The 14,789-nt window shown below is 41.4% G+C and overlaps 1 protein-coding gene and 1 long non-coding RNA gene across 5 annotated transcripts in view; one reads left to right on the top strand and one right to left on the bottom strand.

The window, feature by feature from the left end:
• Window positions 1-2,352, bottom strand: part of LOC134417599 (uncharacterized) — an 83,461-nt gene extending 81,109 nt beyond the window's left edge. Inside the window, exon 1 of the long non-coding RNA XR_010027597.1 lies at window positions 2,211-2,352. This is a non-coding gene — a long non-coding RNA (uncharacterized LOC134417599). The remainder of the gene's footprint in view (window positions 1-2,210) is intronic.
• A 567-nt stretch (window positions 2,353-2,919) lies between these two features.
• The window catches only part of SYT1 (synaptotagmin 1), a 333,529-nt gene continuing 321,659 nt past the window's right edge, over window positions 2,920-14,789 (top strand). For 3 of the 4 annotated variants that reach the window (XM_063154985.1, XM_063154982.1, XM_063154984.1), the window contains exon 1: window positions 2,920-3,024. The gene's annotated coding sequence lies outside the window, so the exon portion shown is untranslated. The remainder of the gene's footprint in view (window positions 3,025-14,789) is intronic. The other variant, XM_063154983.1, reaches the window with a different exon arrangement.

Here is a 14,789-nt window from a genome sequence, read left to right as displayed (position 1 = left end):
CAAGCAGGAGTCTGTCATTTTCAAAATCTAGTTTTTATGGCTCATATTACTTTCTAATATTGAGGTTGTACCTTGAAGTCACAATATACAGAAAGTAGAAAATAAAAAAGACAAAGATAAACAAGGAATAATTTCTGGTCTTAGTTTTTATTCTTTTTTTTTTATGCACCTGTACCTTTGGCTCAGTCAAAGTCTAAAACAAAACCAGGACATATGAAGAATATAATGGAGTCTAGTTCTTCATTTGTATGTAGTAGGATTCCTGATGGAACTTCTAAATGGCTGACACTATTTAAAATTATATTCTGATGCATTAAAACACATTATATTTTTTTTAAATGCCAAACAAAACAACAAAATAGGTCTTAAAATAGAATTTCTTCTGGATTTGCATGTTTCTTCTTTTTTCTCATAATAGGATCCTTTCTTCTTTCCTAAACACAACTGTGGAAAAGATAGCAATAACAAATACAGTGGTCTATGTTTCATGATTTTAGAGGCTAGCATTTGGCTACCACTCCAAGCACTCATCAAATGGCTCATGAGCTCTTCTGGAGCATCCTTGTCCATTCAGGATATGTATGTCATTCCTCAAGCCTCACAGCTTCCTTTGGCATAATTAACATAATGACTGGATAGCAACTACACATTTCCTTGAAAAGGCAGTAGTGAAATAAAAATTGCAGGACTGAAAACCTCTTTCTGTATGAATAAACCTTTGAACTTGAAAGGAACTGAAGGAAGCAACTTTTGCAGCAATTCTTTAATTGCAAACAACCAAGCTCAGAAAATAATAGGCAAAATCTCCCCCAGCTGCTATGACAGCTGGTTTGGGGGGCTTTTTTTTTTTGTTTGTTTGTTTTAAACATAGCAGAACAATTATGTGTGAGCTACCACAGACAGAGTGCAAAAGTGTTGGTATACTCTTCAGGACTATGACTAGATAGCATTTCTGTTCCTTACTGTCTCTACACTAAGGAAGGGCCATTGGGCTTCAGTGATGTTTCTTGTCTTTGCTCAAATACTAAGACAGCATATGATGTGTCATGCCTTGTGAATGTCAGACTCCCACAGACTTCTGGCTGTGTGGCTGTTAGGAACTCAGCATCAAGTCCTCATAATTACTAGCACTGAAATGTGTGGGTTTTTTAACTGACCAGATAAATGATCCTGGAGAAAATAATCCTTGATATCTATTGTATTGGGACAGAGAAAACAGCAACCCTTTTAAATCATACAGAATAATCTGAACACAGGTGACACTTCTGCATATGCAGTATAAATTATGGTTGTTCCTCCTTTCTGTAGCTCAGTAAAAGCTTTACAATGTAATTTCTGTTGCATTTGCTTTCCTTCTCTCCTCTCATGAGCTAATGTGCCCATACAAGAAAAACTGATATTCTGACTAACAGACCTAAGAACAAATGTGATCAGAAAAACGGAACTGGAAAAGGGCTGTGAATTTTAGAGTCAAATCCCAGCATGAAAGGATGGATGGGGAAAGGCAGAATACAGTCCTGTTGAAGGCACAATAAGTCACCTACGAGATGTGCCTGGGGGCTGCGTGACTTTCTCAGTTACCTGCTGACCATGGCATACGGGCTCCTCTCTTTGCCAACATCTGCTACCTATATTAAGATGTACTTTAGGTAAATTTCACTCTCAGTCAGTGTAATAACAGAAACCAACTAAATGGTTGTGAAATATATTACTACTTTCTCAAGTTTTCTTACAACAACTGTAATCCAGCAGGATCATGCACAGTAGTGCATCAAACCTGGGCTACAACCTGTATGTTCAGTACCGTGTAACCAATTAAAGGTTATGGGAAACACAGAAATACCACCCTGTTATGTTTACAATTGTGCAGGTAAAATTGTTTTCCTCCTCTTTGAGGATTTTGCTTGTTATCCTCTTTGAGGGTATAAATGTAGCAGTAATATATGCTGAGGAACAAAGAACTTTAGTCTGTTGTGTTTTTAAAAGCTGAGCTTACATCTAAATCTATTTCCATTTCCCTCTGGAACCTGAGCAACTTTTTATGTTATATTAAACATGAGACAAATAGGGTAGATCTAATTAAAAGTTGAAGAAATGTGCTTCTCTTAATTGAATTTGTTACAGTTACATTTTGCAGACCAATGTTAATCAAAGCTCCAGTTCAGAGTGGATGGATCAAGGGAATTAGGTTAACCCTTGCACGTCCTTACCTGAACACGCGATACAGTCTGCTCTCGCCTAAGCCACAGAAGCCAATTACGACTCACCGCTGGGTCGCGACTGCCCGGGGCGGCGGCACAGGGGGGCTGCGCACCCAGGCTCGCTAACAGTGCCCCCTACGCCTGCCGGGGGTCGCCGCCGCCCCGCCACCTACGGGCGGGAGCCGCCGCCGCTCCTCGCCCGGGGCACCCGCTCGCCCGACGGCGGCTGGGCTTGCGGCACAGCGCTTCGTGCCGCGCGGCGGCAGCGCCGGGATGCCAGCCTTGCGCACCGCGCGGGGATACCCTCCTCATCCTCCTCATCCTCCCCATCCCCATCCTTGCCCCCGCCCGCCGCCGCCCGGCCCCGCCCGACGGGGCGGACAGGGACCCGCGGCCGCGGGATGGGCGCGGCCGGCGCGGCGGCTCCACCCTCGCTGGGCGCCGGGCGATTGGCGGCGGGAGCGCGTCTCCCCGCCCCGCAGCCAATGAGGGCGGCGGGCCGGGGGTGATGGGCTGCCTCTCGCGGGAGGGATTCCTGGAGACGCTGCAGTGTGGCGGCGCTCCCGGCGCCGCGCAGCCCCCGTGCCGCCTCCGCCGCCCCGCCTGCCTCGCCTTGCCCTGCCCGCCGGCGGCCGCCACCGCCGCCGAAACTTAACGCCCGGCGCGCCGCCAGCCCGCCGAGCGCCGGGGGCTGGGGCAGCCTGCCTGCCCTGCCGGGGGCGGTCCGCCCGCGCCCCGCCGCGCACCGCAGCCTCGCCCCGGGAGCTGCCGCCGTGGGGAGAGGCTGAAGGACGGAGCCGGCTGCGCCCGCCCCGGTTGCCAGGTAAGGCAGCGCTCCGGGGCCGTCCGCAGCCGCGCCCGGGCGGCGTCGCCTCGGGCGGGGGGGGGCTGCCCGCTGCGCGGGCGGGGGGAGCGCACACGCTCCGGGGGCGGCTGCGACGCCGCCCGCCTGCCCGCCGGCTCTGCCCGCACTGCCGGGGGGCGGGGGCCCGCCCCCGGGGCGCTCCCGGCGGGGGTGGGGGCGTTTACGGGAGGGGCGACACAGACAAAGGGGACGCCCGCGCCCCCCCCGCCGCCCTCCTCGCTCCCCGCCCCCGCGGAGCTCCGCCGTCGCCCCCCGCCCCGGCTGCCGGAGAGGGGAGCCGTCCGCTCCGCATCCCTCCATCCCTCCCCGCCGCTGCCCGGAGCCCGCGCCCAGGCGGCCGCCGGGCCAACTTGTTTCTCCGGGTGTCACCTGGCGCTGCCGCCGCCGTGCCCCCGCCCCGGGCTGGGTGGTCTGTCCCGACGGCCGCCCCGGCGGAGGGCGGTGGGGCGCGGCGGTGCGCCTCGCCCCGGCGCTGCTCTCCCCTCCGGACCGCAGGACAACAGCTTATCGTTTATGTATCAACCACAAAAGCCTTTCCCTCATTACCTAGAAAGGCTGTCGCGCTAATGTGTTTTCTTTCCATGCAATTTCATCTTCTCTGACATTGTTGCCTTCATACCGAGTACCGCTTGCCCTGCTTTGGTTTGGGGACGTTCTGTTCTGGTTCCTAGGTGCACACGGTATGGGTAGGGGATCAGCGCTCTTTTTAAAAGTTAATTTTGCCTATCAAACTCTACTAGGTACAGTAGTAAGAAAGTGACAAAGAATATTAAGATTTCTTTTGTTTCTAGCCTCCTGAAATAAAGATATCAAACGCCTGCTAGCTTCTGGTAGTCAGTATAGTAAATAAATTAAATGTAGTCGTTGGAATGAGCCTTTATGGCACTTTCAACAATCTGTAATTCAATCATCTCTGATACAAGCTGCCTTTTGCTATTATTCATCAGACCCAGCTGAGTGATTTCTGTCAGATGGGAAGCGGTAGAGAGAAATCTCTAGGTAGATGTAACTGAAAAGCTTTCCAAGTAGAGTCCTAAATGAGCACAGAAAAGCACTTGGCCACAATCTCAAGACAGATGTTGGCATCCAAATAAATCATTTCTTTTGATTGTCTGGGGGATGTCAAGTTTTATTTTCCTTATTTAATAGCCATTTGCGTGTGAAGAAGTAGCTCTGTCTTTATTACCTTGTAAACTCAATGCAAAATGTTGTAGTGCAATAATATTTCACTGTCTCTGCAACAATATTTTCTGTACAAAGGTCAGCAGAGTAGTTTTAGCTACGCATACATGTTGTAGATGACAAGTCGACTCCTAATCTGCAGCGCTGATATTGATCTCAGAGCTGCCGTGCAGTGTGCCATCCATGTTGCATGTTAATCTGTTACGCGCTGTTTAAATTGCTTTATTGTCCAAGAGAGTTACTCCGTCCTGAGAAAGGGAAGATGATACTTGCAGACCCGAGGGGAGTTTCCTTCCCTGGTGAGTTGACATCTAGAGTTATAGATGGGCAGTTGTTTAGGAGTGTCCCTGAAAAAGGGAGGGGGAAGCTTTTGGGTACAAGGACAAGTCGCCAGTGAACTAATTTGCTTTGTGAGGATGTGAAACGACATCTCCTGCCATGCTTAAAAAAACCTGCTCAGGAAAAGCGTAAGGAGATTGCACATGTGTCTAGAATAGTATTTTCTTGTCTGTCTTGCAAACAAATGACCTGATTTTATGTCTTGAGTCAAATATATATCTGTTTTTGTTCCAAGCTTTTTGGATTTTTTAGTTGTATTAGTAGTTTCTGAGGGAAATATAATGTGGTGTATTACTTGGCTTGTGGTATAGTTGCTCAAAATTTGCATGCATACAATTCATAAATTGAAACTATATAGCTTAAAAACATAGTGTAGGCAGCTTGAGTGAGAAGAGATAATTTCAAAAAGAACCACAGGGCATAAGATAATGACATACTGTAGGAAATAATCATACTCCTGCACTTGCAAAAGCATGAAATGTTCCAGTGTAGCCATTTCATACAAGCCAAATTTTCCTTCACATTAAGAGCGTCTAAGTGAGCCTTATTAATGTTTGATGTGAAAGATGTTAAATCTATTTTAGGGGTTGATGCTGGAATTTAAAGGGGTAGCTCACAGACTAACAGCAGTTCTAATACTTCCTCAAAACAAATGGGAAAAACAATCAGTTGCCACATATGCCGTAGGAGCACAAGTGGGATATAGCCTCCTGTGTAACGCTGATGGGCCAGAAACCCTAAGAACCATACAGAACAGTGTTTGATTTAACAATCTGAAATGTTTTCCTACCTCAGTCATAACTTAAATCAGATGTAGGAGATGACCAAGAACATGCTCAGTGTTGGTTAGTGTAGTGAAGGTGTGAGATAAGGGAAGGTTCTGTTTGTCAGAAACCTAGGGGGGAAAAAAAAAATCTATATTCTTCCAGCTAGCATAGAGACACCGGAAACATAAAATCAATTTTTATGGTCTTTTGGCAGGGTTGGCTGTAATAAGTAAAAAGAAGGAGCAGCTTAGTGTCTTGGCAGAAGTTTTTAAGCCACTCAGCTGTGCAGAACTCAGTTAATTGATGTTTCCTTACATGAAAATGAAGCTCTTATTAGCATATTGTTGTCTTTTCCTGTCCATTCAGCAGTCTGATTACAATTTAAAAAATATTTTTAAGTAATTTTTTATTTGCATGCATGTTTAAGCACACAGATAAACTCTTTACTGGGAACTGCTTTCTGAGTAAAGGGTGCACGCAGCCTCATATTAAGTGCTGTGGGAGAGACATTGAAGTTTGTGATACAAATGAAAAGGACAAAAAATATTTCTGCATATCTGGAAGAAAAGCATGGAGGAATTATTGTGCATGGATACCATGATCTCCTTCCCTCTGCTGGTGATGCCTATATAAATACGCAGTTTCACAAACAGAAATACTTCGTCGTTTGATTTTACTTTGATTTTCCATAGAATGTTTGTTTTAGACATAACTCTGTGTCTAGGAAAAAAACCTAATTAGAAATACAGATAAGGGAGCAAACTATTAATTTGTGTTTACTGCTAACATTTCCTAAAGATACTCGAGGTTAAAGTAAAAGCATTTGCCAGACTAAGTAAACAAAGCATTAGTTTAACAAATATTTTCAGGATCTTTACGTACAAATGTCATCTTTGCTAGAGTGGGCTCTTCTGCTCTCTCATACACCCCAATAAAAGTGGGGGTGGTTTTACTGTTACTTCTTTTACAAAAATACCAGATGCCAAAGCAGAATGCTTTAGGAGGAGGACAACTAACAAAGGTTTTTCATGATTTCTTCTGGTGGTAGGCTAAGAGCAGGCTACAGGCAATCTCTTTCAGGATTAGCTGAGTGATTTGTGCAGCAGCGTGTGGAAAATTTTTTCTTGTCTAAATAAAAAAAAAAAAAGTAAAAATATTTACTAATACCATTTTTTTCTTTGAGTCCTGTAATGACTGAAAGCTGGATGGGAACTGTACTAAGAACGTCTCCTTATGTACTACTTTTGACAAATGTCTAATCAGTATGTTTTAGAGGTTGGCTTTTCTCTTCTGTTGTTTTCCCCGAGTAGCTAAAGGAGGAGCACATCAATGGCTTATGAGAGAGCTGACCATTTTTCTTAACCTGTTTTCTTATCACTGCCAGTCTGGAGGTATTTCCCTGAAACAGAAGGCACTGAACACTTCTCCCTCTCCATACTAGAGGGAGTGGTGTTGCCATCTTCTAAATTCTCAGAGAATTGCAAACTCGGGATGCCACTTCTGTTTTCTAGATGTCCCTAAATAGGCTCAGAGAAATCTATCAGAGCATGAAATAGATCTGGAACATTTCCTGTGCAGTGTAGTTATCTGATAAGCTTCTAATAGTCATAATATCTTTTTAAATTGAGAAGATTTAACAAATTTTAAAACAGTCGTGAGAAATCATCCAAATAATTAATCATCTCTGAATTATTATAGTTATATAAAAATTTCAGGAAAATAAAATTTTACTGAGGAGTGGCTAAACCTAATTTTGTTCTTTTAAGGATGTTGTCTGTAAGTTTCCTGGACACTATTCAGGATTTATGGGCAAATGTATTGTGGTAGCTTTAATAATGTAGCCATAGCTATAATGACTAGGTAGTACAGTGCCTCAAAGCTGCTCAGTGATGTTTTAAGGAATTGATTTAAGTGATTAAAAATACAGTTACAAGTTCTGTTTTGTTCCTTTATCTTAAGGGTGTTGTTTTACTGCAATCGTGTGGATGAAAAATCAGCGTAGCAGTTGCAAATGGGAAGGCTGGTAACCATTCCTCAGCTTGGCTCAGAGACGTGAGTCTGCTCATGCACTCTCATGTCCATGTATTTAAATAACTATGTAGATAGTGCAGTTAAAAATAATTGGAGTACTTTTGTGCAAACCACTGTGGAAATAAAGTTTCTTTGACAAATAGCTTATCTGGTTCAGGGTAACAGTTGTGCTTTTGCTAGAAAATACGTCTGTGTACAGATGAACACTTGATCCAACTCCTATGTGGAAAACTTAATGACCACTATTAGCATGTCAGGGTTTTTATTTTTGTTTGTTTGGATTTTTGTTTGTTTTATTTTAGTCTTGGTTTTTGTTTGTTGATTTGGTTGCTTTGGATTATTTGTGGTTCGGCTTTTTTTTTGGTTGGTTTTTTTTTTTTTTTCTTTTTGTTTCTACTTTCCAAAGCTATGGACAACATTTCTTTACAAGCATTTATTTCTAGAATAAAGTATTAGAGTCTGGAGGAATTCCTAAATTATGTGATGATACAAATAGAGATGGGAAGGGTTGTATTTTTAATTTTTTTACAGGATAAAGTGATAAGGAAAACTTAGTGGTATGATGTTTTGATAGAAGACACAATCTGCTGCCAAATATTTGAGGGTTAAAGAATGATAGTGTAATACGTCCCAATCAAAAGAGTTTTGAAACTTTATTTTTGAGTTTAAAATGGCTCTTTGTGTTTCTTGTTGATAATGCAAGTTTTGAGTTTTGAATTCAGTAAGGCATTTTATTTAGTTCAGGGTGATGTTCTAGTTGTAAAAATAATACTGTAGAACAGCACTATTGTCCAGGTGAACAGATTTTTTTTTTTTTCATGTAATAAATTGCAGAACAGTAGTGTATGGGGAATTGCCATCTCCATTATTCCAATTCTTTTCATTACCTTTGACAATGATCTGGAATAAAATACAAAATCCATATTCATGAGAGTACTTCTGGGTTTTTTGTGCCAATTTTAATAAAGTTGGAAAAAGTGCTATTATAGACTGATTTCATTTGCTTTCTCATTCTACATCTGAATGTGTTTTAACAAAGTGCACTGTAATACTTTTGGCTACTTGCAGTAAAAAAAAAAAAGTGATCCCCCCCCCCCACTAAAATACTGGTTCTGAGAAGGATTAGACATTACAGCCAGGTAATGTGATCTGCTCTTATTTCAAAGAGAAAAGAAATAGTTTCCAGGTGTAAACACTGACTGGAGTGTTGAGAGTAGGAGAGGTGCCTAACTCAGAAAGGATGCTGGACTAGAATTAGTTTAGAGGAGGGACTTGAGTTGTCTTAATTGGGATGTGTCTAGTCTGTTTCCTAATGGGACTTCTAAAAGCTTACTGTTCCCTTTGCAATGCTGGATATGCTGAAAGGCTTCTTGATCCCCACACAGTGAAAATACCAGTGTTAAGCTGTGCCCTGATACACAGAAGTTCGCGCAGCAACCTGGCTGGGCACACAAGGTACAAAAGCCCAGACCAGAAATGAGGTATCAGTGTTTGGTCCATCAGGGTAGCAAGCATATGAGCAGATGACACCTTTCTACTTGAAGTCTGTAGATTAGTATTTTCTTTTCTTTTAACTGGACCAGGTACAAGTTCTAGATTTGATGTTGAAATTGCTGCATTTGTGTTAATCCTTGAGAATGGAGAATGTCCTTTTGACCTAAAAATCACCAACCCGTTGAACTTGCTGCTATTAACTCCTATTGTGTCTCTTGGATTAAATAGCATTTGCTGTAAAAGATGTGACATGTAGCATAGTGTGAAGAGGTTCTGTCTGAACTTCCCTTAAGCTGCCCTTGTATGTTATAATCCTATTTCATCCATTGTAACTGATGAGACATTTTTGTTTATTTATCTAACTAGTGCTAACTCTTCTTTCCATTTATTTTGTTCCTCTGATGTGTCCTAAAACTATAAACTGTGTTTATTAGTAGGTAGTTCACTTAAAAAGAGAATTCCTGTTACTCTCTGAGATTTGGGAGTGCCAGTGCCCTGTGTTTCATTGTTATGGCCAGGATTTGTGTAAATAGGCATTAGTTTCCAGATGCCCATCAGTGAGATGATACCAGAAGGATGGTCTTCTGTCAAACCCATTTTGGGTTTGGAACTGTCTATGCAGGTGACAAATCTTGTGGCTGGCATCTGAACCAGGGAATCCTGCCATGATTCTGCTTTGAACCAGGACAAACTTGTCTTGATTAGCATCTTCCATGTTCTCTGTGTGTGCCAGGATTTGGATAGTTAATTGGTGGCATTGGTAAGAAAACAGGTGTCTCTGATGAGAGGGCTACCTTTGAGCGTGTGCTCCCACTGAACTGCCAAAGATATCCTCAAGTAGTCCAGCTGAGGGTGGAAGGCAAGTACGTTTTTTGACTGCAAGTGGAATATTGGTTGAACTGCAGGATTTTTAGATTCTGAAATTAAAGTTTATGTATTTTCTAACAGCCCAAATATTTAATTAAAGATCTGTTTGTTACACTCTTGCGTTTGATAACTGTATCTGGGACATACTAATACTTCCTTATGAAAAGCCTGACAGTGTGTGCCTTTCTTTTGGAGATTTTTGATTTCTTTTTTTTTTTTTTTTTTTTCATATGCTAATAACAAGCAGTTACCTTGCACTTGCTCATCATCTTTGACTTTCCTACTTCATGCTTTGTTAGCTTGCTCAGCTGCTAGTTAGAGCAGAGAAACACCCATCAATATCCATGTGACCTTGACAGAGGTCGCTCACTTCATGATGTGCTATAGCTGTGTAAGGCCTTTGCTGCTCTTATCTTGTATATTTGCTTTATTTATGTAAATCTTGCATAAGAGGATTGATCTGTTTGGGGTTTATATTAATGTGTATTTATGGCTTTTTTTTTTATTAGCTTACTGAGAAAATGCTGATAATGAGAAATTAAAGTAAAAATCATGTGGGACAAAACCACCTGAAGTCACGTGCTATAGTTTTTTCTTGCATTTGTCATTTTCAAAATATATGTTTTTAATATATATGTTTTTAATAATAACTTGGGCTTACTTTAATAGTTGATATGCAAATATTTGCTTTATAAATCATACACTGGCTTATAATTGTGATCTGTTTACTCAAAATCAATTATTCTTTATAAATACTATGGAAGTTGTGTTATAGGTGAGCAAGGCATAAAACTTGCTATAGAAATAAGCATTTTGGAATAATAATAATAATGAATATTTTATCTTTATATCAAGCAGCTAGAGCTCAGATTTTTGAATTCAACACTGTTTATTCATGTACTGTCAATTAGATTCTAAAGCAAAAACCAGCTAAATGTCCATTAAAGGTGATGAACCAGTCTTTTGCAGGCACAGAAGGGACTGTCTGCACTGTTACTTAAGGTTTCAAATGAATCCCAAAAGTCAAAACTTTTTTCCTGCCTTTCCAGATATTTGTGTTGAAATTTGGCTCTTAGAATATCTGTGTGCTTCAGCTACTTTTAAAACAACATATCAATTCAGGGGCGTTTACTGATTTAACAGCAATGCTAAATTATTTACAGGAAGGGGTCAACACCTGCCATTCCCTAGTCTGTGGTGTCACTGTGGCTTCTTCCAGTCAGTTCTATGACTCTTTCTGTGGTGAAGAGAAGGAATCTTTCTGGGAGGTAAAAATCCAACCTCTTGGCATAGTTTACAGTGTTGGCTTTAGACGTTTCAGGTAGGTAAATGTGTTAGTCTGGAAGGATGAACTCAAGGGTGGACAAACACAGGTAGATGTAATGAGTACTGAGCCTAGTTGAGATTGTTATAGTCAACAAATTGTTTAAGGTTTTGTCTTCCAGTAGGCCAAATATTGGCCTTTTCATGGGTCCTTTTGGGATAAGTGTATTGATCATCCTGGATACTTTAGGAATTATGCTGAGGAAATAATACAAAAATTTATCCTCAAACGGTGAAAAATATTAGCTCAGCCTGTCCTACTTATAGTTGTAGTGCTGCTAATATGCTTACAGGTAGTTGCTTCAATCAGTCTTCGAGGTAATTGTATTAAATAAATTCTAGGTACAAAGTTTAAGAGATTGTATACTAAATAGTGTAGAACTATGCTTAGTGTTTACCTTAAGGTGTAGTACTTAAAAAAAAGAGTAGGGGAATGTACTGAAACTTTTCCACTCCTAAAGATCATCAGCAAGTTTGTTGATTGTGGTTAGTCAAGTCAAGCTGTTGTCCCATTATTATTGGCTATATGAGTTTTCTGTCCTTATGTGTAGCAAGATTAGGAGGTAAATTAGAAGTGAGGTGTGTGAGTGGAGAGGCTCCGTGTTGTTCCATGTTGGTCAAACATTCTGTCCCTGTTGCTGCAGAGATGAAGATGATCTACACAAACTCTGCCAGGCAGAGTTAGAACTAAACCTTAGCTGGCTGGTATCAGCAAGTTAGTGTGTAAGACTAACATGTAATAAGCATGTTCACCATATGGGACAGCACCCTTCTACATGAGGATACAGTCACAGCATGTGCAATTACTATGAGTTTTAGTAGTAGTAGATACATGTGAGTTTTTCCCTAGATAAGGCACAGAAAGAGAGCCTGAAATGAACACGTGCTAAAATTTTTCCTATTACAAAACAGCTGCTTTCAGGCCATGTTGCTTTTTCCATTGGACTTGGTTTAATAATGTTCTTCCAATTCTGGCTCACATAGATCAGGATTCTTTTTGATGTATTTCTAGTGAATCATGGTTTTTTTTTAGATGAGCAGAATTATGTCCCAGAAATACAGTTCTATTTTTTTTCCCTTCAAAGCACTTTTATAGTTGAGTTGGAAGACTGCGTGAAAAGTCATTTATTGTCGCCATCACTTCAAATAGCTGGCTAAGGCTTTTTCAAACCTGTTTACCTGTTTTGTTTTTGTAGGCTGCTTGCTTGCCTGGACACATGGGAAAAATCAAAAACAAACACCATAACGTGTGGTGGCCATGTTCCTTCTTTCTCCTTTTTTTCTAATTTTGCTTTGTTATTTTTATGTATGGATGCTCTGTTAACACATGAATTCCAAATGTGGGTTGTAACTGACGACAGCTGTTTCATCAAGAGCTGCTTCATGTTTGTGAGGAGCAGTGTTTGCTCTGCTCTGCTCAGTCTCTTTAGAACAGGGCCTGACATGCCTTGTAATGTGTTTGTACTGTGCCTAACACAATAGGATCCAGATCTTTGACTGGGGACATAGGCTATTGTGCCAGAAAAAAAAAAAAACAACCTAGTCCAAATGTTGGAAAAAGTGCCACCTTTTAAGGCCCCCAGAAATCAATAAACTCACTGCTGTATCTATATCAACCCTCTCCTTCAAAGGGATTTTAATTGAATCATGGGAACTTCAGACCTGCAAATGTGAGCACTTGTCTGTTAGATATTCTGCCAGATGTAAGTATATTTTGCTGGTCATAAAGTGCTGTTCATACTAGGGGATTTGGACATCCAGTTTGGAGCTCTATTTAGAAACCATGCTGAGTTATTCTTTAAAACCTCTTTACCTTCAACCTGGCATAAATGATAATTTTTTTGGTTTTAAATAGAAGGTGTCCTGTTTCCCAGTAATCATGATTTGCTATCTTCCAGTTGAAAACTAGGTGTAAGCTATTTGACTTGCTACTGAAGAAAGCTATTCTATGTATAATGCCATGCTCACAACTGGGATTTGAATAATTTACAGGTGGGATGGTACAAAGAACCTGGATTTAGCCTTTGGCATCCAGGAGGTAATTTATCTGACGTAAAGGAGATAAACTAGTTTCAGCTCCAGTAATACTTAAAAGACTAGCTATTTCATACCAGGAAGCAGTTTCTATGATAAAGGAATTAGCAAAATTCTGCTACAGCAGCTTCCCCAGTACAGGAGTCAATTTATCTGTCCAGAGGTTGATGTAATTATATGAGATTTCTGCTCCCCCTCTCAATGAGAGGCTGATACAGGAGAACACCTGGTACAACTCTGATATGTGATAACATAAATGGGCAAAACAAATGCACAGTCAAAACCATAGCTGCTCAGATAGCCTGTTTTGAATGTAGGCTTGAAGATTTCAGGTAAAGATCTTAGGAATAGCTTTTTGTGAAGTGTGCAAGTCTGTACACATCAGACAGTCATTTATATTACGTAGGCACCAATCAAAGTAATGTCCTATTGATGTGTTGAAACACAAATCCCATATGACAGATGGGGATCAATGGCAGAGAGGGATTAAGGATAGGATTCATCTCATTTAAGTTTAAATACCTTCAGAAGGTGATTCATTTGACCTACCTTAGGCGTCTGTCTTGGTGTGAGATGGACTGCTGTCTGCAGGTGAGATGAACTGCTCTCTGGAGCTATCTGTTCCATTCCAGTGACTCTAAGAAGTCTGGGAGTACTAGATGAGACTTTGCCAGCCAATTTATAGATACCTGATGTGGGACACTGGAATTCTAAGTGGTATGTCTAAAGGCCTAATGGGGAGCCCGTGGCAGTGCTGGGAATTGAGCCCAAGTTTTCTGGTTCCAAGTTAATGCAACTAATCACAATATGTGTTTCTGCAGAATCTTACAGTGCAAAAGAAGCACTAAGAATAAACTTTGTATCTCAGAGTCTTAATAGCAGTGAAAAGTTTACTATCAGCTCCATAGGAAGATGGGTATCTTGTCAGTAAAATTGTAGATAAATGTCCTTTGTATTGGGAATGACAGTATTTTATTTGCAGTTATGGGCAGTTTGAAGTCAGATTTGTCCAGTCAGTGCTGATGAAAGGGGGCTTCCCTGAGAGAAAATGCCTTATATTACTGTGAATCACAAGTGTTAAGAGATCTGATGTTTCCTGAAACCGGAATATGAAAGCTGAGATGGGGACTGATAGTGGCTCAGCAGGCTTTGGATCTTGCCTGGAGCATGCAGGGAACCAATGAGGTCTGCACAAGTGGGGGCACACTGGGCAAAGTGTGAGAATTGCCTCTCCTCTGGTTGTCTGGTCAATAAAGCTCCCAGTGGAGAGAAGAAAAGCAGCAGCTCGGGTGTTGCTTGTGTGTATTTTCCCTCCTGAACCTGTACTAATTTTTGCACCTGAATGGGCACAGTGCTTTTAGGGGTTAGCTTGGTTCTTCCTTGCTTTCGTCGCTGCACATACCCAACCCATCCCTTCCTCCTTAACCTGATTCAAGGCTGTAGTTTTAGTGTAGTTTGTAAGTGAGATGAGATCATATTTTGTGAGCTGTAAGGCAAGATCTGTTTAAAAAGCTTTGTGTAGTTGATATATAGAAATCTTCTCAAATGATCCTGTCCCAGCTGTGAAGCAGAACATCCTGGTAAAATGTGACCCTCTTTAATTCATGGCAGCACATTTCTTTACATGGGAATATACTGTGATTTTAAAGCTTCAGGATGTAAATATCAAGGGGTTTTTGTTTCAAT

This window comes from Melospiza melodia, chromosome 4, assembly GCF_035770615.1.
Source record: "Melospiza melodia melodia isolate bMelMel2 chromosome 4, bMelMel2.pri, whole genome shotgun sequence".
Classification (NCBI taxonomy): domain Eukaryota; kingdom Metazoa; phylum Chordata; class Aves; order Passeriformes; family Passerellidae; genus Melospiza; species Melospiza melodia.
Note: the sequence above shows the minus strand (reverse complement) of the source record. Positions and strands in the feature narration are given on the sequence as shown.